This window comes from Dasypus novemcinctus, chromosome 15, assembly GCF_030445035.2.
Source record: "Dasypus novemcinctus isolate mDasNov1 chromosome 15, mDasNov1.1.hap2, whole genome shotgun sequence".
Taxonomy (NCBI): Eukaryota; Metazoa; Chordata; class Mammalia; order Cingulata; family Dasypodidae; genus Dasypus; species Dasypus novemcinctus.
This window is the reverse complement of record NC_080687.1, coordinates 60724623-60749769: the sequence shown is the minus strand read 5'-3', so window position 1 is coordinate 60749769 and position 25147 is coordinate 60724623. Positions and strand designations below refer to the sequence as shown.

At 41.0% G+C, this 25147-nt stretch overlaps 1 pseudogene; it reads left to right on the top strand.

Moving 5' to 3' along the window:
- Positions 1-23237: 23237 nt before the first annotated feature.
- LOC101435216 (heterogeneous nuclear ribonucleoproteins C1/C2-like) lies at positions 23238-23977 on the top strand (annotated as a pseudogene).
- Positions 23978-25147: the final 1170 nt, after the last annotated feature.

Sequence of the window (25147 nt, the reverse complement as noted above, 5' to 3'; positions counted from 1 at the left end):
GGAATTCAATAAACATCAGTCATTATTGTTATCAATATCTGTCATTGAGATCTTCTCAGGGGCCCAACCACAGAGTTGGTGACCCAACCAATCATGTTTAGCTGACTCTAAGTAGCAGCCACTATAATCAAACTGTATAGAAACAAATGATCTTTTATTTAAAGTATAAATAGAAGCTCACTCTTTTACATGCTAATTGGTTTTCCCCCTTATTTCTTTAGTCCTGTCAGAGCTGTGGAGCTTAAGGACCCTGAAATATTTTCCTTAAAATATATAACTACACTAAGTAACTATTTAGTACTAGTTATTTAGTAAGTAACTAAATTAGCATGCTTTTCTGAACTCCGCTTTGAGATGTAGAAACCATAACTTCCTCTGCTCTCAGGTGCACCAGGCGGGTACAAGAGGCAGGCAGTTAGTTTTTCTGGTCTGGGTGTTCTGGAGATAAGGGGGCTGTCTGCACACAGGTGAGTTTTCCTAGTTGTTAGTCAAAATAAGGCAGTTATTCACTCACTGATAAACTGGGCAGTTAGGAGGGGAAATTGAAAGAATCCCAATTAAAATTTTCTTAAAAGTAGGAGGATAAACTTTCATTTATTTTTAAAAGGTCAAAATATTACTGGGGTTTAAAGAACTTGATATTTCAAGTTTTTCTGTGCTGAATGTAAGTTTGGAGGTATTTAGGCTCAACCTTTTATCAATTTTCAAGTGCTCCATTTACTGCACGGAGACATTTAAACAACTAATTCTCACCTCTTTTAGAATAAGCAGAGGAAGGGGGGGACACACCAAAACCCCTTCTTGGAAATTCTCAGAATTACACAAGCTGGAAGTGCATCTTGCAACCTCAGACAGTTGCCAGTTGATCAAAACCACATTATATAGTAGATCCAATAGCAAAATGTTTGCTTAATGCATTTTCATACTTCATTATTTAACAAAGGTATTATATTATCATCAGCCCTTCCTCTCCAGGCAATACACAGCTCCCTTCTACTTCTCCTGCACCTGATGAGATCCACCACTTAAAAGTCAGCAGGAAGGGGGAACTCACAGAGAGGGGAGAGTGATAGACGCAACCATATCAGTTTGCGATTTTATATAATTTCAACGTTTTGTTTCCCAAAACTCCTCCTCAGTTAGGCTGAAGAAGAGGCAAGAATAGAAACTGTGTCTTCTCTACTGTTGCTGGAACCCTTCAGCCTCAATTCTTCCTTGCAGAAGAGAGACAGCCCTCTGCCTAGGCCATTGACAATAAAGACTCACAGACAGTGGTGGTGGCAAGGACAGGACGGACCCGTGCGCGTTCCTATTTGCATTACTTTCTTGCTTCATTCTATGAGGAAATAAGGATAGGGAAGCAGATGTAGCTCAACCAGTTGGGTGCCCCCCTACAACCTGGGAGGTCCTGGGCTCAGGTCCCACGCCTCCTAAAGAAGACAAGCTAGACAAAGTGAGCAAAACAGCAAGCAGACAGAGGAGGGAACCATGGGCAGGAGGGGGTGGGAGACGGATAAATTAAATCTTAAAAAAAACAAAAAACAAAGATGGTGCATTTGAAAATTAAGCCACTTCTATATTAATATAACCATATTAAATGCTACTTATTAAATGACTTAAATAGATGTCTTTTCTTAATAATATTAATGAATGTTATTTACTAAATGATATTGAATGAACTTCATTCATTAAATATACTTATTTAATAAGATGATATAAATCATATATTAAGTAAATGCCATGTATTAAGTAATAATAATGATACATTAGATTTTTAAATTAAACATCAAACCTCCAACATATTAAATAAAAATAAGTAAGCCAAATATAAATGGAGAAAGGATGAAGGGGAGGAATGCATTCTGGGGTTTACATTTCACACAGTGAGGATAAGATATGTATATTAATTCTAACCTTCATAGCCTTTCCCTCCCATGGCTCTGCCACTGATGCACCCAGCCTGGTCCACCATTCATTCACCAGCTCCTTCTGCAAACCGTCCCGGCGAGCTCACAGGGCCCCTGGTTGTGCTCTGGTTCCCTGTGTCCCTGACCCACTTCAGCATTCCAGGGCTAAGGGATAAAGCCCACGGTGACCCTGGCAGAGAAAAGGCAATCCAGGCAAAAGCAGAGGACAAGGCCCTGTCTCAGAGCCCCCCTGTTCCTTCCAGAATTTGTCAGTGCTTCTCTCTGTGGCTCCTAAGAGTCACCCACCACCCCACCATCACCAGCGCTTGCACAAGGTTCACGCTTCTAGACGCCCAGGGAACAATGAGTTGGTAAGTGATTCCCACGCAGGTGCTCCCAAGACTACAATGAGAGAAATTCAGACCTTTTAAAATGAGACCGTTTTAATACTTGAACTGGAGAGAGAGGTTTAATACCAGAATAGAATCAAGTAATGCCTTGATGGTGAGGTTTCCGTCACTTAATAGAGAAGGCCGTTTTTGTTTTTGTTTTTCAATTAACAGAAATAAACAGGAAATGCAAAGATAAAAAGCAGCGGAGGTGATCCAAGGAGGGTGATGGGAAAAGATGTTCCTTAAGAAAAGCACTACCAGTGAAGGGCAGCCCTGGAAGGAAATGCATGTGATGCAAACCAAATCGGAGGTTGCAGCTCTAAAATGAAGTTAAAAATGGCTTACTCAATGAGAAAGAAATAATTTGGGGGAAATTGTGGAGATGACCCTATGAAACCAAATGAAAGTCGGGCTCAAACAATAAATTACAATGAAAGGAAAAATTTTAAGCACACAGAATTTTTAAATATACTATTCAACACCCCATATGCGTGCACACATGCGTTTTCCTTTCCTTCTTTGCAATAGTAACCGACAACATCAGAGTTCTCTAAGAAGGATGTTCTATCTCCTTTAAAGGGCATATTGGTAAATTGACTTTTTGCCCAGACCGAGATGCTGAATCTGCAAACAGTCCTGCTACCACCCCCTCTAGTTCCATCTTCTTCCTGCTTCCCTCAGGCTGGTAATCCCTCCTTTTTATGCCCCATTTGTTATACTCTATCTCCTGTGAATTCAGACTTCCCTCTCTGCTGGTTTCTTCTTCGGCTATAAATACTAAAAACAACAACAACAACAAAAAAAAACCACCCTCAATCGCTCCTGCTTCCCTCTCTATTTCTCTTCACAAAAAAACTCCTCCAAATAATCATATCCAAATCGTCACCTTCACCATGACGCTCCCACTCCCTCTTCACCACTGCAAGTTGGCTTCAGTCCCCATTATTGTGCTGAAAATGCTTTGGCGAAGATCCCCCAGTCCTCCTCACTGCCAAACCTAATTTATTCTTTTCAATCCTCATCTTTCCCTAAACTCTCGTGACATGTGACTCTATTCTTCACTCCCTTAAAAAAAAATCCTCCTTTCGATTGTGAGAAAACAATATTAATTATGCTACCTCTCTTCAGTTTCTTCTCAGATTTTTTTGGCTGGTTAAATGTTGGTATTCCCCAGGACCCTGGACTCAGGCTAGCCTGTCCATGTGGCTCTCGAACTGTGGTCCCCAGTCCAGCAGCATCTTCGTCACCAGGAATGTGTTAGAAATGCCAACAAGGTTGCCAGATAAAACACAGGACCCAGTTAAATTCGAATTTCAGATAAACAATGAATTCATTTTTAGGATAAAACATTCTAAGATGCAATATTTGGGAAATATTTATCCTAAAAATATTTGCTGTTTATATGAAATTCAAGTTTAACCCAGTATCTTGTATTTTTATTTGCTAATTTGGCAACCCTAAATGTGAATTCTTGGTCCCCAACCCAGATCTACCAAAATCAGTAACTCTAGGGGTAAAGCCTAGCAATCTGTGTTTTACAAGCCCTCCAAGTGATTCTGATGCTCTCTGAATTTTGAGGAGCACTGCTTGGCACAGCACCCTTGAATGGCCTCATCTGCTACCATGACAACAGTTACCACAAGTGTGGGATGAATGATTCGTGAACTAACTGATGTGGGTTCTCTGAATTTTACTTAACCATGGGAACCACCCCCATGTAGAAAACAAGGAGGAATGTAGGAATAAAGTGATCAAGGCTTTGACTTTTTTTTTTTTTAATATTTGAATTATCATTAGATTCTTCTTCAGGAGGTACCGGGGGTTGAACCCAGGACTTCGAACATGGGAAACAAATGTTCAACCACTGAGCTATACCCACTCCCCATGGTTTTGACTTTAAAACAACTTTTTACCAGTCTAGGTACAAGACAGAAAAACTGGGGAGAAGATACAAGGATGGAGAATCATTTTTTCTGCTACTCCTGCCCCAACCTCACAAAGCTGCTTTTTATGATAAAAAGAGTTAGTCACTGGAAGCGGGTTTCCTGTACCCAAACCCACTTCACACCTTGGAGAAGGGTGTCCACATATAAGTTAGGAGATCCAAAAGTAGAGAAATTCAATGCCCCGTGGTTCTTCTAAGCTGCCATGGCTTGGGAGAGTGAACCTAGAATGGTGGGAAATAAAGACCAATGGACTTGGGCTGCTTCCCAGACAGTCCCTATGAGACTCAAAAGTAAAAGGAGTGCAGATGAAATTCTGAGCGCTAGTGGGTCCACAAGGGTTGCTCAGTCATGACAAAGGGATTTAGCCATGGACAGAAGTATGGCCTATGAAAAGAAGACAGGAGGATTATGGACATCCCAGTGGGCACCAGTGGGATGGCAATTCCCAAATCAGACAAGTCTACATATCAGCATATGTCAATGCAAGATGACCACGGACGAGATCCCATTCCTACCACATTGTGACTCTTAGGAGCCTCAAGATTCACAAGGAATTGATATGAGAAATCACTAACATGACTAAGTTGACATGGAAGAGAGGCTCCATTAGGTATGAAATATACAGTCAGTGTCAACAAAGTTAGCAGCTACAACAAACCCTTAGTTTTTACTGACTTAAAACATGAATTTCTTGCTCACACACAGTTAAATGTCAGACAGGCAGCCCTCCTCCATCTGTAGTTTTACATCTGAAATATACAGCATCTGCAGTAGCTGGGGCTGAGAAAGAAAGAGAGGGAGGGCCACACCAGTTTTGACAGCCTTGGTCCCTTCTACTCCTAGTCCACTTGCCAGAAGCAGTCCCCTGGACCAAACCTCACTAGCAGGGAGGCAGGAGGTATAGAGGAACACCTGGATATTTGGCAAGATTTACTCTCTCTGCCATAGCGTTACGATTGTACACCCAGATTTATGGCCACCGATAAGCCAATGACTTCCAAAGTTCTTCTCCATGCCAGATCTCTCAGACCCCTACTCCATAAACATGCCCACCTCTCAGACAGCTCCACCTCCAGGTCCCACAGGCCTTTAAACTTTCATGAGGTTAAAGTTAAACACATTCTTTTTGTCCAACGCTGTTCTTCCTCTTATAATTCCTATCTCTAGTCACCCACATTAGACACTTAAGAATTACCCTAAACTACTCTCTCCTACCCATTATATCTTTTAAATTCTACTAAGTTGAATTTAGCAGATTCTACTTCCTTAATGCTCTCATATCTGCTTCTTCTTTCCTTCTACACATTGGCACCCCTGGCATTTGGAGTTGACTAGTTCTTTGTGTGGGGGCTGTCCTGGGCATCCCTGACCTCTACCCACTAGATGCTAGTAGGACCCCCTACTAGCAAGAATGTTTTCTGTCATTGCCCAATGTCTCTTCCCAATGTCTCTCAACCCTCCCCTGATTGAAAAGTATTAATCTAACTGCCACTGTTTCATTTCACTTGCCATCATATCAGACTTAGGTTGTTTCAATAGTTGTTGCCATTGTTTTAATTGTCATCCCTGCCATTACTATCACACAACCCATCCTCTTACCGCCCTCCCACTCCATGAATCCACTGTCGACACTGCTTTCTGAATGATCATTATAAGAGTGACATCTGACCATATTACTCCCGTTTAAAACTTTTTTCTTGTAAGATAAAGTACAAATTCCTTAAAAAGACATAAAAAGTCCTTTAAATCTTGACTTAACCCATTTCATTGCACCTCTGGCCACCACCATCTTCTACTTGCCAGGCGTCTTTTGGCTACTTATGACTCAGCTCAAGCTCATATGCCTCTTCAGTGAAGTTATTCCTGAATCAACATAGAGCTGCTTGCTTTCTTCTTTGAGTGCCTATCATGGCCTCAGACTTCTTTGGGACTTGGTTTTTGTCTCTGTCTACTAAGATGCAAGCTCCTTAGGAGCAGGAACCAGGTTCCCTTGATCTCTGTAGCCCTGGTGGTTTAGACAGCCTCTGGCATAGTAGTCACTCAATTCATTTTTTTAAACAAATGAATGGAAGGAGAAGAGAATGGGTACCGTTGGGAGTTTTTGATTCTGTGGAGAGACTTGGAAAGTAAGTTGGGCACAGCAGTTGCCTGTCCTTTCCCCCATAGAACTTAAATTTTGGAGGGAAAAAGTAGTCTAAAATAGAAATAGCACCTTTCAACCACTTAGAGATGACAGGTTCAAATCGATTGAAAGCAATGCTTTCCTTCTAAGCACTACACTTTATTGAAAGGTGTCAGGTACTGTCTAGATACAGTAGTTTGAACTGTGTGAATTACTGATTTTAAAAAAAGAGAAATATGTAGAACTCTGTAATCCAATTAACTTTACCAAAAATTGTGGTATAATTCTAGGAATTTCACTATTATATGGAAATAAAAATCTCCATAGTCAGTAAAAGTTACCAAAAGTAGCAGCAGTGATTAGGCCTCAGATGCTTGTATAACTTTAGAATGAAGTGTCAGGAAGGAAAAATGTTAAGCTGTTAAATAAAATAATATGAGATAGGACCTTTATTTTTAAATTAATTTTTTATTTTTAAATAAGCTTTAGATTACATAAATGTTACATTAAAAAAAATAAGGATTCCCATAAGCCTCACTCGCTCCCCCTCCCACACTTTCCCACATCAACAATATCCCTTGTTAGTGTGGTTCATTTGTTACAACTGATGAACAGATATTGAAGCACTGCTTGTGACCATGGATTACAGTTTACATTATAGTTTACACTCTGTCTCACACAATTTTGTAGGTTATGGCAAAATATACAATGGCCTGTATCCATCACTGCAATGTCATGAAGGACAACTCCAATGTCCCAAAAATGCCCCCATATTACACCTATTCTTCCCTCTCCCATCCCTCAGAACCTCTGGTGGCTACTGCCATTTTATCAATGATAAAAGTTTTATCAATGATAAAACCATTTTATCAATGATAAAAGTTCTTTCATAGCTAGAATAATAATAAGTCTATAGTAGAATAATAATAAGTCTACTTTAGTCCATTGTTCATTCCCCAATCTTGAGGATTTGGGTATGGTGATGCCCAATGTATCAGTCAGCCAAAGGGGTGCTGATGCTAAATTCCAGAAATTGGTGGGTTTTGATAAAGGGTATTTATTTGTGGTAGGAACTTACAGATACCAAGCCATGAAGCATAAGTTACTTCCCTCACAAAAGTCTATTTCCACGTATTGGAGCAAGATGGCTGCCAATGGTTGCCAGGGTTCAGGCTTCCAGGGTTCCTCTCTTCCCAGGTCCTGCTTCTCTCTGGGCTCAGGTCCTCTGTTTTCTCCACAAGGTCAGCTGCAGACTATGAGGCTCTCTAGGCTTTGCCTCTCTCCACAAGGTCAACTGTAAATTATCAGGTGAATGGCTCTGTCTCTCTCCAGGGCTTCTGCCGTGTCTAAGGAGCCATCACCGTTCCTCTGTGTTCTTCTCCTGGCTCAGGTCCTCTCTTCCCAGGGCTTACTTCTCTTTTCTCTGTGTGCTTACTTCCCAGGGCTCCAGCTCAAGACTCTAGCACCAAACTCCAAATCAAAACTCCAACATCAAAATCTCCAACATCAAAAAGCTCCAACTCTGTCCTTTGCCAAGCCTTTTGTCTGTGAGTCTCCACCTACCATGGGGTGGGGACTCAACACCCTATGACATGGCCCAGTCAAAGCCCTAATCATAATTTAATCATGCCTAGGTACAGATCAGTTTACAAACATAATCGATTATCTATTTTGTAATTCATAGCTATATAAAACTGCTATACCCATTCTGCTTCTAATTAAAAGGGAGCTTAGATCCCATGGGACAGATGGATGGAACTATCTTGCTTGCAGTTGTAGACACTCTCTTTTCCTGGGGATGGGCATTGTCCATCATCATCTCCTTGCTAGTTGTCCAGAGTAAGTCCAATGAACTGGAGAGTAGGTGCTGCAATTCTGCTAAAATTCAGGGCTCAACGGACATATGGACAAGCCAAAGATTTAAGTCTGGGGCATATATTTATCAAGTGTAGTGCTAATTATAGGTTCAAATGAAAGGGGCAGAAGAGCCACATGTAGAGAACCTATAAATGAGTCTAACTCTGTTACACTGGGGAGCATAAATTCCAAAGTAAGGTCCACTGACAGTGTGCCAAATTCCTGAGCTTTCTGCCCTGCTTATAGTTAGCGGATGTCTCTAGAGCCTTCAGGAGCTGCCTCTTACTTTGATGCACAAAAGTTTGTAATTTTGATGAGGTTCCATTTATTTATTTTGTTGTTTGTGCTTTGAATGTAAAGTCAAAGAAACCATTGTCTGATACAATATCCTGAGCATTCTGAGAGTTTCATAGTCCTGGTTCTTACATTTATGTCTTTGAAAATCAGTTGGCCATAGGCGTATGGTTTTATTTCTGAAGTCTCCATACTCTGCCATGTTTCTATATGTCTATTTTTATGACAGTACCACAAAGTTTTTGCTTACTGTGGTTTTGTAGCTAAACTTTGAAATCAGAAAATGTGAGATCTTCAACTTTGTTCTACTTTTGCAATATTGATCTACCTACCACCTGGTGCCCATTTTATTCCATATGAATTTTAAGATTGGCAAAAAAAAATGCTGCCGAGACTTTTGTAAGTGTTGCACTGAATCTGTAGGTCTCTTTGGTAGTATTGATACCTTACCAATATTGTATTTCAATATATGAACATGACCTGTCTTGCCCTTTAAAAAAAAAAAAAAGACTTCTCTGTCGCTTTTGTCTGAGGGAGGTTGAAGCAGTGGCCGCCCCCCAGCAATCTGAAGTAGCTGATCAAAACAGTGATCAGCAATCAAACCACACCACCCAGAAGTCTTTATAGTCCACTGGGTCTTTATAGTCCACCCTGACACCAGTAAAGTGCACCAGTAGTCTGGGTTGCAGTCCCCACGGCTGCCTGCCATGGGGGATGGTAGCTGTTGCGCAGAGGATGAAATTAACCACTATTTACTGCAATTTCCCAGCCTCTTCCTCCAGCTCTTCCCGGGACGCTGCACAGTGTTCCACTAGACTCCAGTTGGTTTAGACAATTCCTGCCAGTTCAACAGGTGTTTTGCTGGAGAGACTGATTCCTGCAGGTTCCTACTCTGCCGTATTCCCACAATCCTCAAAAGATACGCATTTTAACTACCTAAATTCACGGGATGAGATGTGTGCCTGCTATAGAAATTCTGAGAAATGATGCCAAATTCCCTGCTAAAATCACATAACACTGTGTCCCTATGTGACACCACATAGGGGCCTAATCAGTTCCCCAGGAAGAAAAAGATAACTGTGGCAGGTTTTCTCACCTAGGGAGGCATGCCAATTATGGTAGGTTGAATTATGTACCCCAGAAAAATATGTGCTTAATCTTAATCCATTCCTGTGGGAATGGGCCCACTGAAAATAGGACATTTTGAAGATTTTAGTTAAAGTGTGGCCAACTGAAACAGGATAGGTCTTAATCCAGATTACTGGAGTCCTTTATAAACAGACGAAATTCAATAATAGTAAGGGAAAGCCACATGGAGAACCAAAAGCTGGAAGGCAATGGAACCTGGAAGAGAAAGGAGAAGATGCCAACATGTGCATTGCCATGTGACAGAAAAGCCAAGGACTCAGGGATCACTGGCAGCTAGCCCCAGAATGCTACAATTTTCAAGGAGAAAGAATCACCTTGCTGACACTTCAGTTTTGGATTTCTCCCAATCTCAAAACTGTAAGCCAATAACTTCTTGTTTTTAAGCCAATTCATTATATTGTATTTGTTTTAGCAGCCAAGAAACTAAGACACTCTCTTTTGTACCGGAAAGCACAGTGCTGCTATTACAAATACCTAAAAATGCTGAAACAGCATTGGAATTGGGTAATGGGTAGAGGCTGGAGGAATTGTGAGGTGCTTGACAGAAAAGGTCTGGTTTGCTTTGAAGAGACTGTTGGTAGATACACAAACTTTAAATGTATTTCTGATGAGGTCTTACAAGGAAATGAATGTGTTATTGAAACTGGAGGAAAGGCAATACTTATTGTAAAAGTAGCCAAGATCCTGGCAAAATTGTGTTCTGATGTCGAATTGAAGGTGGAACTTGTAAGCAATGAATTTGGATATTTAACTGAGGAGATTTCCAAGCTAAATTTGAAAGGTGCAGTCTGGTTTCTCCTTGCAGCTTATAGTAAAACGTGAGAGGAAAAAGATAATCTGAGAATTAAACTCTTAAGCACAAAGGAACTAGAAAGTGATATTGGAAGCAGATAACTTGTTTTCTTCTTTTTTTAAGATTTATTTCCCCTTCCTCCCTCCCCTCCCCCCTTGTCTTGCTCTCTGTGTCCATTCGCTGTGTGTTCTTCTGTGACCGCTTCTATCCTCATCAGCGGCACCAGGAATCTGTTTCTTTTTGTTGCATCATCTTTGTTATGTTGTGTCAGCAGCACCATTCTTGGGCAGGGTGCACTTTCTTTCGAGCTGGGCAGCTCTTCTTATGGGACGCACTCCTTGCAGGGGACACCCCCTATGCAGGGGACAACCTGCATGGCGCAGCACTCCTTGCGCACATCAGCACTGTGCATGGGCCAGCTCCACACGGGTCAAGGAGGCCCGGGGTTTGAACCACAGACCTCCCATGTGGTAGGCGGACGCCCTATCCATTAGTCTGGAGGCTGTCAGAAGGATTTCCCTTATGCACAACTGAGCAGAGTCTAAGAGACAGATAAAGTAGATACAATCCCCAGGTATTGGTTCCTTTGAGGGCTAAAGGGACCCACGGGTTCTACGGTCATGGCAGATAGGGTTCGCTGCCATGTCAGATGGCCCTTCTATGGAGCTGGTGTTTCTGCGTGATGAAACTGGACCCAGAGGGGATCTCTTTTCATAAGACTATCATGCTACTTTACTGGAATTGTAGTTGGTATTGGGGTTTAAGATATATTTAGGGGATTGAATCTTTTTAGTGACAATATGATAGCCAGGCCGAGCCTCAACAGACTCCAGCTCCTACAATCTGAATTATTGGACTCACCTCACTCAGCTAAGATGGAGTTGAAGAAGGGCAACCACCACACCATGGAGCCTAGAGTGCCTACAACTGAAAGCAGGAGGATTGCATCCAGTAACCATGTGGAATCTGAGCCTCCTCTTGACATAGAGGTGCAACGGACACAACCAATCCAAGGACCTCAGAGAAAAGGTGGCAATGGAGTGGGAAAAGTGGACATGGTGGCTGTTGGGTATGGGGAATGGCAGGAAGAGATGAGATGTAGAGGCGCCTTTGGGACCTAATAACTTGTTTTCTAAGTTTCACAGGTCCATCAGTCAGAGAGAAATTTTTCTCCAGGGTGGACCACATCCATAACTTATTCTGATGAGACTCTATACTTAGAATTGTTACTAAAGTGGTGTAATGTCTTAGGGATGTTGTGATGGAATGAATATATATTGCATGTGAAGATATATCTTTTTGGGATGCAGAGAGTGAACTGTTATAAAATGAATTGTGTACCCCAGAAAAGCATGTTCTTAATCTTAGTCCATTCATGTGGTTGTGAACTGTTGTATCTATTATAAATAGGACTGTTGTTAAGGTACAGCCAACTGAATCAGGATGGACCTTAATCTGGATTACTGGAGTCTTTTATAAGCAGAAGAAATGCAGTAATTTTAAGAAAAAGCCACATGGAAGAACAGAAGCTGAAAGTCAGTAGAACCCTGAAGAGAAAGAAGATGCTATCATGTGCACTGCCATGTGATGGAAAAGCCAAGAACCCAAGGATCACTGGCAGCCAGCCTCAGAATGCCAGTTTTTGAGGAGAAAACCTCACCTTGCTGATGCCTCAATTTTAGACTACTCCTATCCTCAAAACCGTGAGCCAATAAATTACTGCTGTTTAAGCAACCCATTTTCTGGTATTTGTGATCATGGCCAGGAAACAAAGATGCAGATGCAGACCATGAGCTCACTAGGTCTCCACATAATGACCCAAGTATTCCTCAACAGGTCCTTGTTCAGTTGAAGCAGCGCATTGATAACAAAAGTCTTGGGAAACTGACTTGGCCCAGTGGTTAGGGCATCCGTCTACCACATGGGAGGTCCGCAGTTCAAACCCTGGGCCTCCTTGACCCGTGTGGAGCTGGCCCATGCGCAGTGCTGATGCGAGCAAGGAGTGCCCCCCCACAGCAGGGGTGTCCGCCGCGTAGGGGAGCCCCACGCTCAAGGAGTGCACCCCATAAGGAGAGCCGCCCAGTGCGAAAGAAAGTGCAGCCTGCCCAGGAATGGCACCACCCACACTTCCCATGCCGCTGACGACAACAGAAGCGGACAAAGAAACAAGACGCAGCAAATAAACACAGAGAACAGACAACTGGGAGGAGGGGGAATTAAATAAATAAATAAATCTTAAAAAAAAAAAAGTCTTTAAACTTTTCAGACTCAAACAATTTCCTCCTTTTTTTTTTTTTATAGCACTAAACTCTGGCACTTTTTTTCTTTAGGATGTACCAGGGATTTAACCCAGGGCCTCATACATGCAAAGCAGGTGCTCAACCAACTGAGCTACACTTGTTCCACTAAACTTTGGTATCTTAACTGATCTGTTGAAGGACTTGAGGAAATTTTAGAAGAAAATATTGATCCTACCCACAGGACTCAGTGTGACTGACATACCACCAAACATGGAAATCAGGCTATTAACAACAAGAGCATTAATAATTCTGCCTCCTTCTGGTCTTTCAGTGGATGGATCTTCTGAAGGTAAAGAACAGAGAACTTAAGTATTTAAGGTCCTGGTTGAGAAAATCCAACCACAACCCGATTTAAATCCAACCCTTGCCAGAGTTTCATGTGACACATCTGATATTTAGGATTCCTGAAGGCTAACAGTAAATGATCTGTTGTCTCTCTTTCAAGCACTGCTGATCCAGCAGGCTAGAAAGCAAAAAGCAACCTACCTGGCTCATAGTACCTTGGCCACTAGCAGAAATGGCTTCCCTTAATTAAAATTTTTGTTGGTGTTCTCTTCAGCTTTTGTGGATGATTTATCCAAGAAATATCCATTTAAACAGCATTCCTATGACTTTTTCAAGGTCAAATTTAGAGTTATTGCCCATTAAGTTGTGAAATGCCCCTCACATGAAGACCAAGTTGACAAATTGCTCCCTGATTTAGGGCAAGAGAATATTCATTTCCTCAAAGAGCTTGCCTATGTTCTGCTGTCAAACAATGAGAATTATATAACCCAACCATTTCCCTTTTTTGCCTTAGCCTCAGAAACTCAGAAATAATTATTGTGCCCTACTACAATAACTGATTTAGCTCAAGGGGCCCCATGACAGTGGTTCCTCTGCTCTATTTATTGTGTCTATTTAAATTGTGCATCATTCTATTCCATACTGTATTTGATTCTGTAAACAGTCCCCAGCTTTTCTGGATACAGATGGGGTATCACTTTAAAGAAATGCATTTTAATTTTACCAAGATTTGGTTTTCTTCAAAACATTTATCTCAGCTTTATTTTTGCATTAATTCATCTATCTGATTGATTTCTGTTGCCTATATTAGAACCTAAGTTTCATGAGGATCAAGACTTCATCTATTTTGTTCACAGTTGAATCTTCAATGCCCAGCACCATGCCCAAGAATTGATGGAACCTCTGTTAGTCAAGATAGATCAGGACTGCTGTAGTAACAAACAACCTGAAAGTCACAATGGCTTAAAAGAACATACAATGTTGTTTTTGCTCATTCTACATATCCATCACAGTCAGCTGTAGCTCTGTTCCACCTCATCTCCACTGCAACATTGCTATGGTAGGGAGAAAAGAGCAATGCAAATCACAAATCACAACTTCTGTACTAGCATTTCAGCTTCACTAGTCTAAAGGCAGTCCCATGGGAAGGGTGGGGATGTGTAATCCTCCCAGGGAGGGTCACTCAGGGAGGGAGCAGACTATTAATGAACAAAAATACCACCTGTGACACTACCCTAGGAATTAAGTCAGCTGGACTTAAAAATTAAATTTTCTTATGTTAGGTGGGTATGCTTTCATTACTTCTTCCCATGTACTTGAACATTTGGTATATCTGAAACTGGTTTTTAGAGAAACCCCATTTTAGAGTATGACATTACACCATCAACTTGGTTAAGTTCAGGTCAAATATCCTTGTTCATACACAATGTCTCCCTTCCACATATAGTTCAGAAAATCAAGAGAATGGCATATCAGCTTCTCCAAATCAATATAGTAACAGAGGCCTAAGATGACTGCTACAGAGCCTGTGTCAGGTTTTCTATCTCCTGTGAAGGGGAAGACTAGATAACCTGAAATCTTCTCACTCCAAAACACCAGGACATCCTGGATGAACTATAACAAACATTCTCTTACATACATGGCTGCTTGAAGACAATAAGAATACTCCAGTAGGCAAAAATGAAAATGGAACTGAAAAAGACAGCAGGAAGCCAGAAAACCAAGAGTGCAACTGTCATGGGACAAGGGGCTTTCCAGTCTGATGCTAGTATTACAACCCTGGGGATGATGTCTTAATGGTTTCATGGAGGCAGAAGCCCCCACTCAGGTTGGGGAGTTACAAGTGAGATCCCAAATAAAGTTGGAATGCCCAAAGGACCACGGTCTAAGCAAAAGATACACCTAAAGTTGCCCATTTTAGCAAATAAAAATATTTTAATATAAATAATTTTAATATAAATATGTCCTATGCAATATTTGAGACATACTTAGGCTTTAAAAATTTATTGTTTGTCTTAGTTTGTCAGGCTGCTATGACAAATACCACGTAATGGATTGGTTTAAACAACAAGAATTTATTGGCTCATGGTTTTAGAGGCCAGAAGTCCAAAGCAAGGAGTCAGCAAGGCGTGCTTTCTCCGGGGTCTGTGGTGTTCTGCTCATGGTAGTCCTCTGTCACATGGTGATATCCTTGGTTGCCTCTTCCTGTGTCTGTCTCTGACTTTTGGCTTTTTATAAAACCTCCAGGTCTTATACAGATTAAGGCCCACCCAGATTTAATTGGACCATACCTACATAAGATCCTAGAAGGTCCTATTCTAGGACTCATACCCTGACTGATTTTACATCTTCAGACAGATCCTATTTACAATTGGCTTCACACCCACAGGAATGTGGATTAAGCTTAAGAACATATGTTTTGAGGGAGTACATAATTCAACCCACCACATCGTTTAATCTGAATTTCAAATTTAACTGGACATCTTATATTTTATCTGCCGACCCCAGGTCTACCAGAAAAATTATCCACCGACACAGTAAGTCAATAAGAATGCTCGCCTACTTCCATGTGGCCTCTGAGTAGGGGCGGAAATAGTTCCCCAAGAATTAATAAGTGCAGGCCTGCCCTTTAGTTGTTTATGACTTAACTCTATGCTACCTGCAAGGTCCTTAAGCACCAAACCAGAAATCAGCATAAAAAATGCTTCCACAGACTATGATGCCAAGACCCTTAGCAGAAACAAATGCAAACCTGCCCTGGAGGGGCCAACCCTTGACTCAGGCCACTGTGGACATGCGCAGACAAAGCGTCACAATCCAAAGCTACAAACCACAGACGGGAGTGAGATGACTTGCACACAGATAGAATCCTTACTTGCCAACTAAAAGAGTCAAAGGGCATGAAGCCTTTTTTTTTTTTTTAAGATAAAACAGGCACTCACTCACTCTGCTCTCTATATTCTTCTAGTTTTAGGTAAAGGAAAAAGTATTTATAGTTCTAGAGTGTGATTCTCATCTGGCCAACCACACAAATACACCACCATTGCTGAGGTGGAAAAAAGCATTTCTGTAGATGGCTGATTCAGCATTCATTAATCCATTAAGACACACCTTGAGGCAGTTCCGTGCTTTTAGTTTTCCTTTAATTTTAAGAACCACTTGTGAACTAAAACTAGGAAAGAGCATGAAATCTGCTTTTAAAAGCACGTCCCTATTGCTCCACTTCTCTAAAACCCTGGTCGAATCACTGACAAATCCAGTTGCCCAGGACTTTCCTGGTTTTAGCACTGAAACCTCTCAGTCCTAGGCAAATTGAGATGGCCACAGGAAACACTCTTCATCCTTCTAAGAAGTATATTAAGTAAATCTGTGAAGGTTTTTTCTTTATCCTCCAATCAGCAACATTCAGGAAAAATAAGCTAAACCATTTCTTCAAGAGATGAGTACATAAAAAGAGTATATAATTGAAATGCATGGGCATAAATATGCATAGATATACATTACTTATAAGCTTCCTGAGCTTCAGTTTCCTCATCTATAATACACAGACAATCATAGAATCACAAGGTTTGGTGAGGATTAAATGGGATCATGTGGAGCATAGTTACTGGCATATAGTAAGTACTCAAGAAAGATAGCAATTCTTACTATTAAATTTTAGACTTTTGTAGCTTTTCAATTTTATCTTTCAGAAACATTTATTAAATACTTGTATTTTCACATTTTTGTTTTGAAGCATCAGTTTTGTTGATATTGCTTAATTGTTCTCATACAGCATGTCAGAATCTAGTGACTTGCAATTTATTTTTTCTTACTGTGCTTGAACACAAATCTAATTGTCTTCTTTCACCAGCTGGAATCAAATGGTCTTTATCTAGTATTAAGGGAAATAACAATAATCTCAATGATAATTTTTTTCAACTTTTTAAATAAATTTGATGTACTTTCTCTTGTCTGCCTTTTTCCCCAAAATATAAAAATAACAGTGTAAATAACTTTCTCATTTTTCCTCTTCTTGTATAATTGAATACCCAGAAGTTAAGATTTCATTTCTAACTAATTTCCAAAGTATTCAAAATCTAAATAACCTTTAACTTAAGTATATATTTTATGCCAAGTATTAGTGGTAGAGGGGAAGTTCAAACTATTGTAGAAAGCTCTATTTTTCCTGATAGTAAGCCACACTGAGCTTGTGCGTATTATCAATTCCTTAGCTATCAATTTTTTTTAAAGATTTATTATTTATTTTATTTTATCCCCCCTCCCCCGCCCCAGTTGTCTGTTCTCTGTGTCTATTTGCTGTGTGTTCTTCTTTGTCTGCTTCTATTGTAGTCAGCAGCACAGGAATCTGTTTCTTTTTGTTGCGTCATCTTGTTGTGTCAGCTCTCTGCGTGTGCGGTGCCATTCTTGGGCAGGCTGCACTTTCTTTCGCGCTGGGCGGCTCTCCTTACGGGGCACACTCCTTGCGCGTGGGGCTCCCCTACATGGGGACATCCCTGCGTGGCAGGGCACTCCTTGTGCACATCAACACTGCGCATGGGCCAACTCCACACGGGTCAGGGAGGTCCAGGGTTTGAACTGCAGACCTCCCATGTGGTAGACAGATGCCCTAACCACTGGGCCAAGTCCGCTTCCCTAGCTGCTATCAATTTAAAGACAATATCACTGTTCCCTTAGAAGAACATAATGGTGAGCCATTGGAGAGTGTTGTAATAGATTTGCATCAAATCACCCATATTGTTTCATTTGGTCTCCTTTGTGGACCTAACATTGTTTAATGTCACAACTATTTTGGACAATGCTGTAAACAAGGTTTTTCTTAGTTTGACATTAAAAGTCCTAAATGCTATCAAAACAGGTGCTCTAAATCAATACTATTCAAACTTTAAGGTTCATACAAATCACATTTTGGGCAACTTATTAAATACAGATTCTGATCCCATGGGTCTAGGCTGTAGCCCAGGATTCTGCCTTTCTAGCACCCTTTCAGGTGATGTCCATGATGCTGGTCCATGGACCTCACTTGGATAGCAAAGGTCTAAAGCAGCATGTTGTCAAAGACCAGCAGCAGCAGCAGCAGCAGCAGAGAACAGGTCAGAAATGCAAATTCTTTGGTCCTACCCCAGACTTTCTGCATTAGAAACTCTAGGGGGCAGGCCCAGTAAATTGTTTTTGAACAAGCATGCCAGGTGATTCTGATGTACGTAAAGTTTGAGAACCACTGCTCTAAGCAATTTGCCCCTACTCTGAACAAGTGAATTTGCCTGCCTAGATGGATTGAGTATCCTGTTACTTCCCATTAGGAAGGGAACTAAGGAAGTTTTGGGTCTGAGACAACCAGGCAGACTGGCCATAGCTAAGTTAACTGCTGGAAGAGACCACTTAAAATAGAACTGCCCACGCTGGAGGGTGGGTGGGCTTTGGGAAGACAAAACTTGCCGCCAGTGCTGGGCTGAAATCCCATCATAGATAAATTCACTACATCCAAATGTACATGTGGCACTGAAGCAAGTCTTCAGCATCAGGGAAGTCTGACATGAGTTAACAGCAGTGCTGGGTTACTCAATAGAGTATGCAGGCATGTACTTAAGGTTCCAGCAAAGCAGAAGAGCCAAAGAAAAAAGAATTCTTGGAAGAATTTAACATTTCCAGAAAAAGCATCAAAGAAACACGATGGGGGAAATCCATATTATTCTACTTCTTATATTCATGTTACTATTTAGAGTGGCTCAATATAGTTTCTGGAGCCAGAGTGCCTGTCTCAAAATTTTGGCTGTACCACATACCACCTTGGACTAGTTATTCTTCTCTCATTTTTTTCAGTTTCCTCATCTGTAAAAAGGGGATAAGATTTTTTTTAGAGAATTAAACATTACAATAAAATATATAAAGCTCTTAGAAATAGTCCCTGGTATATAGCAAGTGCTTAATAAATGTTAATTTTTATTATAAGTGGGGGGGACGGGGGTAGGGCAGAAGGTCCCTCAATTTTGTTTCAGTGCTTAGAGACTTAAAATACTTCATTTGTCCCAATGAAGCCTAACACAGCTTGTGAGAAATCACACAAAAGTCAGAAATGCAAGCAGGCAAGAGACAGCATCTGGAGGGATCTATGGTTCCTAGGGAAAGACCCAAAAAGAGCAATGATAGGCCCTGGAATTTGAGAAACTGAACAATTAGGCAAAGTCAGGCAATTGTCAGGAAAAGACACAAGCCTAAATCCCTGGAGCATAAATCAGGAGTCCTGTGAATGTTGGCCACCCACATGAGTGATAACATCATTAGTAAATCTCAGATCTTTAAGCTGGATCACTAGATCTCCTCTTGGCTATAAACAGAATAAGTTGGGAAGCTCTGAAAAATACCATCCCCAGGGATTCTGTTTCATTGGTCTGGAGCATTACCTAAGCATCAGATTTCTAAAAACTCACCATGTAAATTCATAATATAGCCAGAGTTGAACATCTTACACTCCTTCATGCTTGTCAGCATTGAATCTGGAAGTTGTGGTAGGTAAATGAGAAACAAAATGGCTAGAAAAACAGAGTCCCTGCTTATCCCCCTCACCTCTTCATATTTATGCCCTAGGCTTATCCACCCTCTCCCCTCAGGGCTGCCGCTAATACACATCGTGCCTTTGTGCAATTCAGAAAAAGGCTCAAGACACTTTCTCAAGAACTGAGATCAGATTGAAATTTTACCCCAATGCAAGTTAACAAGTTAGCTTGCCACAGTTTGGTGGCAGAAGACTTGAGACTCCTGGATCAGAGATAAAGGTCTTTATTACTATAACAATAACAATAGCCAGAATATCAGCTTTTTCTTACACCAATTTCCTACTTCCACAGGCAATGTGAAGAGGACCAAGTGACATATACACAGCCAGTGGGTTTTGTTCCAGGAGGGGAACCCTTAACTTAGGGAACCCATATATTTTCTAATGAGTGGTAAACCTCCCTGCCTTTTCTCAGAAAAAGATAATAGCTCTATCCTCCAAGGCTGCTTGCTATACAAATATCCCTGAAAAGATCATCTGGATTTAAGGCTGTCCATGCCCTTACTTAAAAAATGGGAAGAAAAACATGAGACCCATGGGGAAACGGACTTTGGCCCAGTAGTTAGGGCGTCCATCTACCATATAGGAGGTCCGCGGTTCAAACCCCGGGCCTCCTTGACCCGTGTGGAGCTGGCCATGCGCAGCGCTGATGCGCGCAAGGAGTGCCGTGCCACGCAAGGGTGTCCCCCGCGTGGGGGAGCCCCACTCGCAAGGAGTGCGCCTGTGAGGAAAGCCGCCCAGCGTGAAAAGAAAGAGCAGCCTGCCCAGGAATGGCGCCGCCCACACTTCCCGTGCCGCTGACGACAACAGAAGCGGACAACAGAAGCGGACAAAGAAACAAGACGCAGCAAATAGACACCAAGAACAGACAACCGGGGGAGGGGGGGGAATTAAATAAATAAATAAATCTTTTTAAAAAAAAAAAAAACATGAGACCCATGAAGAATCGTCTCCCAATACTCCTTACTTCCATTGTCAGAAAAAATGTTATAGTATACTGTTTCACATTAGAATTTAAAACTTTATGTTCTCTGCTGTACAAATGCATAATAAATGTGCAAAACTACAATACTTCTGATGTGAATGGAGTCCTCTCACATATGGCATCATTGAACAATTCATAATGTCCACAACAGTACCAGGGCACTGAGTGTCAAGTTTTGCATTTTTATCTTGCTCTCTTATGCCATCCTTGTTGATCCATTAGACTTGCTTTTAAACTTATTTTATTTTTTCAATCATCTCATTCCTAATCAATTTCCTTCTTCTACCCCAACTTTCCAATAAGATTCACTTAAGGTATTAAATACTTTCAGAGAAGATGAGTCCATATACTTTGGAGCCTAAGTTCTGTCATTAACACACTGGAGCAATATAAATTGCCCCAGGACATATGGATTACTTCTCAAAGTTAAACTAACACAATCCATATATATAATGGCTGAGTTCTGTACAAATGGCCCATATTTAGTGCTGGGGATTGAATCATGTCTCCCTTAAAAGGTATGTTCAGGTTCCAACTCCTGATACTCTGGAGAGAATCCATTTGTAAATAGGACCTTCGAATATGTTATTAGTTAAGGTGTGCCCACAATGAACAAAGGTGGACCTTTACCCAATACTGCTGAAGTCCTTATAAGATAAGGAAATTTAGAGAGAGAAGCCACAGAACAAGCAAGAAACTGGAAGTGAACAGAACCCAGAGGAGAAAGGAGAAGATATCACCATGTGCACAGCCATGTGACAGAAAAGCCAAGAAACAAGGAATACCAGCAGCCAGTCCCAGAAAGACAGTCTTCAAGGAGAAAGTATCACCTCACTGATGCCTCAACTTTGGACTTCTCCTAGCCTCAAAAACATGAGCCAATAAATTTCCATTGTTTAAGCCAACTCATTGTACAGTATTTGTTTTAGCAGCTGGGAAATCAGAACACATAGGAATAGTTGAAAAAATAGATTTCTAAAACTTAAGACATAATCTCAGGGACACAGTATGGTGCTACCATTCTGTAGTTGTTTCACAAGTAAGCTGAGTCTTACCATCTATAGGAACTAAAATTTAATCTCTTGTAAGAACTACACAAAAAGGTGGCATAACTAGTATACGCTATTGCTTGTTTGGGTGTTGCAAAACAAACAGATGGAATTTAAAAAGAGGAACATAGACATGGTATGGAATTTAAAAAGAGGAACATAGAAAAAGAAGTTAATGGAGCCTGACTGACTGCCCAGGGGAGATCTTGTATCCAGTGAAGACCAACACAGAAGTGTCCATTGTTTGGAGCAGGGACTTTGATTCAGCTTTTCCAAAGCCTCATTTGCTTATAATTCTTCATTCAGCAGGCAACATCTCATTACTCATCTGGCTTCCTAAGCACACTGCCATAGGAAATGAGGTGACCTAGACAATGAAAGCAACTAGCATTTTAATGTAAAGGGACATCTAAGTAGAAAGTAATACATTGGCATTCTTATGTATGCAACAGCCCCTTTCTCCTTCCATCTCTTCCTCTTCCCCCCACCCCTTTCTCTCTCTCCCCCATCGTATTTCAGAAAGCAATTTTTAGAACTCTGGTTTATCACCCATTAAAATATGCAAAGGAAGGAGAAGGGGATAAAGTCACTGAAATATTAGTAAAATATCTTCTTTAATGGTCTGTGATCCACTAAGTGGGTCACTCAAAGTCACATGAAAAATAAGAAAAAATATGAGAAGCCAATGATGCCAGTTCTTGGGGGAATATCATCATTCCAGGGAAGCCAAGTCAAATAATGTGTGGCATGCCTGTGACCTCCTTGTGAAAACTAAGTAGCCACCCAGGTCCCTCATGGCCCCAGTACCCCTGACCCTGGCTGATGGGACCAATGATAAGCACTAATCCAAGGAGAGCAATCCAAAGACCACCAGTGATCTTGAGGTGGTTTGATCCAAAAAAATGTACCAAACTGAGATGACAGTATATATAATTACTATAAATATCAGTATCTATTTGTAGGTCTCTAATTCCCTACTTCCTACTATACTCTCTGTAGGTTTTGTGGCCTACAGATATTTGTTTAAATGTTAAAACTGTAATTTCAGACATGGCTATGTTTGTCCTATTGTTTTTGCCCCTTGACCAGCACTCCTCACCCTTGCTGAGTTTGAGAGCTTCTCCAGACACTGGACCAGGAAGGTTGAATGGTTGCCAAGCCTAAGAGGTGGTCATTCCAGCTTGGGGGATTGAAGCAGCAAGGAACATCCACCAGAGCCAGAGCGATCCTTCAGTCAATGGTTATGTCCTAACACTGGTAACCAGTCTGATTCATGTGAAACTTAACTTATTTATAAGAAAGAGCAATGCAGGATCACTTGAAAGGAGAATGACCATCCACATAAAAGAGAGGTACCAAGCAGAAGCATTGTGAATGATCTTGAAGAAAGAGAACTTTTTCTTTTAATTTTTGAAGTAATTTTCACAAAGACTTTAAGTTATGGTACTCAAAAATAAGAAAGAGCTGCTAGGTAAAAGTTAATCAGAGAGGATTCAGATTCAAACTTCTCCTTCCGCCCTCCTACTTTCAAATCACTTGAAATATATGTGAGATTTTTAAAAAAATCTTTAGCTAAATTTTCCAGCTGTGTGATGAACTTTATCATCAAACATCATGGTCAGCATTGTTACCACCAAGACAGAGCCCCACTCCATGATCTCCCACGTATTCATGGGCAATCTCCACACTCTTGTGGTGAAGAAGTCTATGGAAGCAATCTTCTTGAACTAAGACAACATCGTGGGTTGCTTTGTTCATAAGGGTTTTGCCTTCGTTCAATATATTAATGAGAGAAATGCCCAGGCTGTTATAGCAGGAGAGGATGGCAGCATGATTACTGGCCAGGTTTAAGACATTAATCTGGCTAGAATCAGAAGTGAACCAAGGAAAAGCAAGCGTGAAACAATCTGCAGCAAAGGTGTATGGCTCTTCTTTAGACTGCACTATGACTTTCAATGGGATTATTATGACAGGAATGTACAGCTACCCAGCATGTATTCTTGTTCTTCTTCCTATTGCTTCCACTGTAGCACCCTCAAAATGCCAGTGTGATCAGGAAACACCTCATCAAGGGGCAAAAGTGGCTTCAATTCTATGAGTGGACAGCAAGGATCTTCTCCTACGTCTGGAAAGTTGGAAGGAGATGACTATCAGTCCATTAAAAAGGAGCTGACCCAGATAAAACCAAAGTAGATTCTCTATTAGAAAGACTAGAAGAACTGAAAAGGAACAGCACAAATGAGAAGCTGGAGTTAATCCAGAATGATGAAAAAGAGGAGAGGAAGGAGGGGATGACAAAGACAAGGCCAATGGTAAGGATTACTCTGAAATCCAGAGTTTAGAAGTCTTATCCCATTATTTCTTTACTTAGGTGCTTGTATAAAATTGCATTTTCCACCAGATCCTCTCCCCTGGTATCTTCAGCACATACTCACTTTTCTCCACATCCTGGTCCTTCCCATGTTCATTAATTCCTATGGCCCTGAACTTAGTCCCATTTTTCCTTCCTTTGATGCTCCCAGTAGTTAAGTCCTACCCTGTAATTTTTGCTTTTAGTTTTAAAATCTCTTTATAACTTAAAAATTAAAAAGATATATGATTTTAAAAAAAGAAAAAGAAAAAAGTTAATCAGAGAAAAAGAAAGCATTCTTATAAAATAAAAACACAGGGAAGTGTCTGTGGCTCAAGCAGTTGGGCTCCCGTCTACCATATGGGAGGCCCTGGGTTCGCATCCAGGGGCCTCCTTGTGAAGGCAGGCTCACCAGCACACTGCAGAGAGCTGCTGACCTGGGCACCACAGAGTGCCACCCAGCCCACAAGCACTGCAGAGAGCCACCCCAGCCCGAAAGCACCACAAAGAGCTGATCCAGCAAGGTAACACAACAAAAAGGGAGACACGCAGAAGAGCACTCAGCAAACAGACACAGAGAGCAGACCGCAAGCAAGCTGAAAGGAGGGGAGGGGAAATAAATAAAATACAAACACAGAAGAATGCACAGTGAATGGACACATAGAGCAGAGAGTATGCCCAAAAAAAAGCCAATGGGGGGGATAAAAAAAAGATTGCAACCTATAATAAAGTCGTAATAATTATTTTTAAAAATAAAATAAAAACACAATTGCCCAAATAATAAACTCATTAAAAAGGCTAAATAGCAAAATGTTCACACTGAAAAATCAAATTAGTGATTGGAAGACCAAGTGACCTATTGGAACAGTGAAGAGAAATAGAAAATATGGAAATTACATATGAAGACAATACATTAAGGATAAATGCAAGAGACCTAATATACACCTACTATCTGTTCAGGAGGAGAAAATGGAGAAAGGAATCAAGAAAATAATACAAGAAGATTTTCTTGAGCCAGAGAAAGACCCGAAATTCAGATAGAGTCTCTAGTGTCAAATGGAAATATCAAAGGGAGGTAACTAGACCTTTGCTTAATTGCATGGATAAAGAAAAATCTTTTGACTCAGTTTCTTGTACCTATTTCCCAGGACTCCCAGTCTTT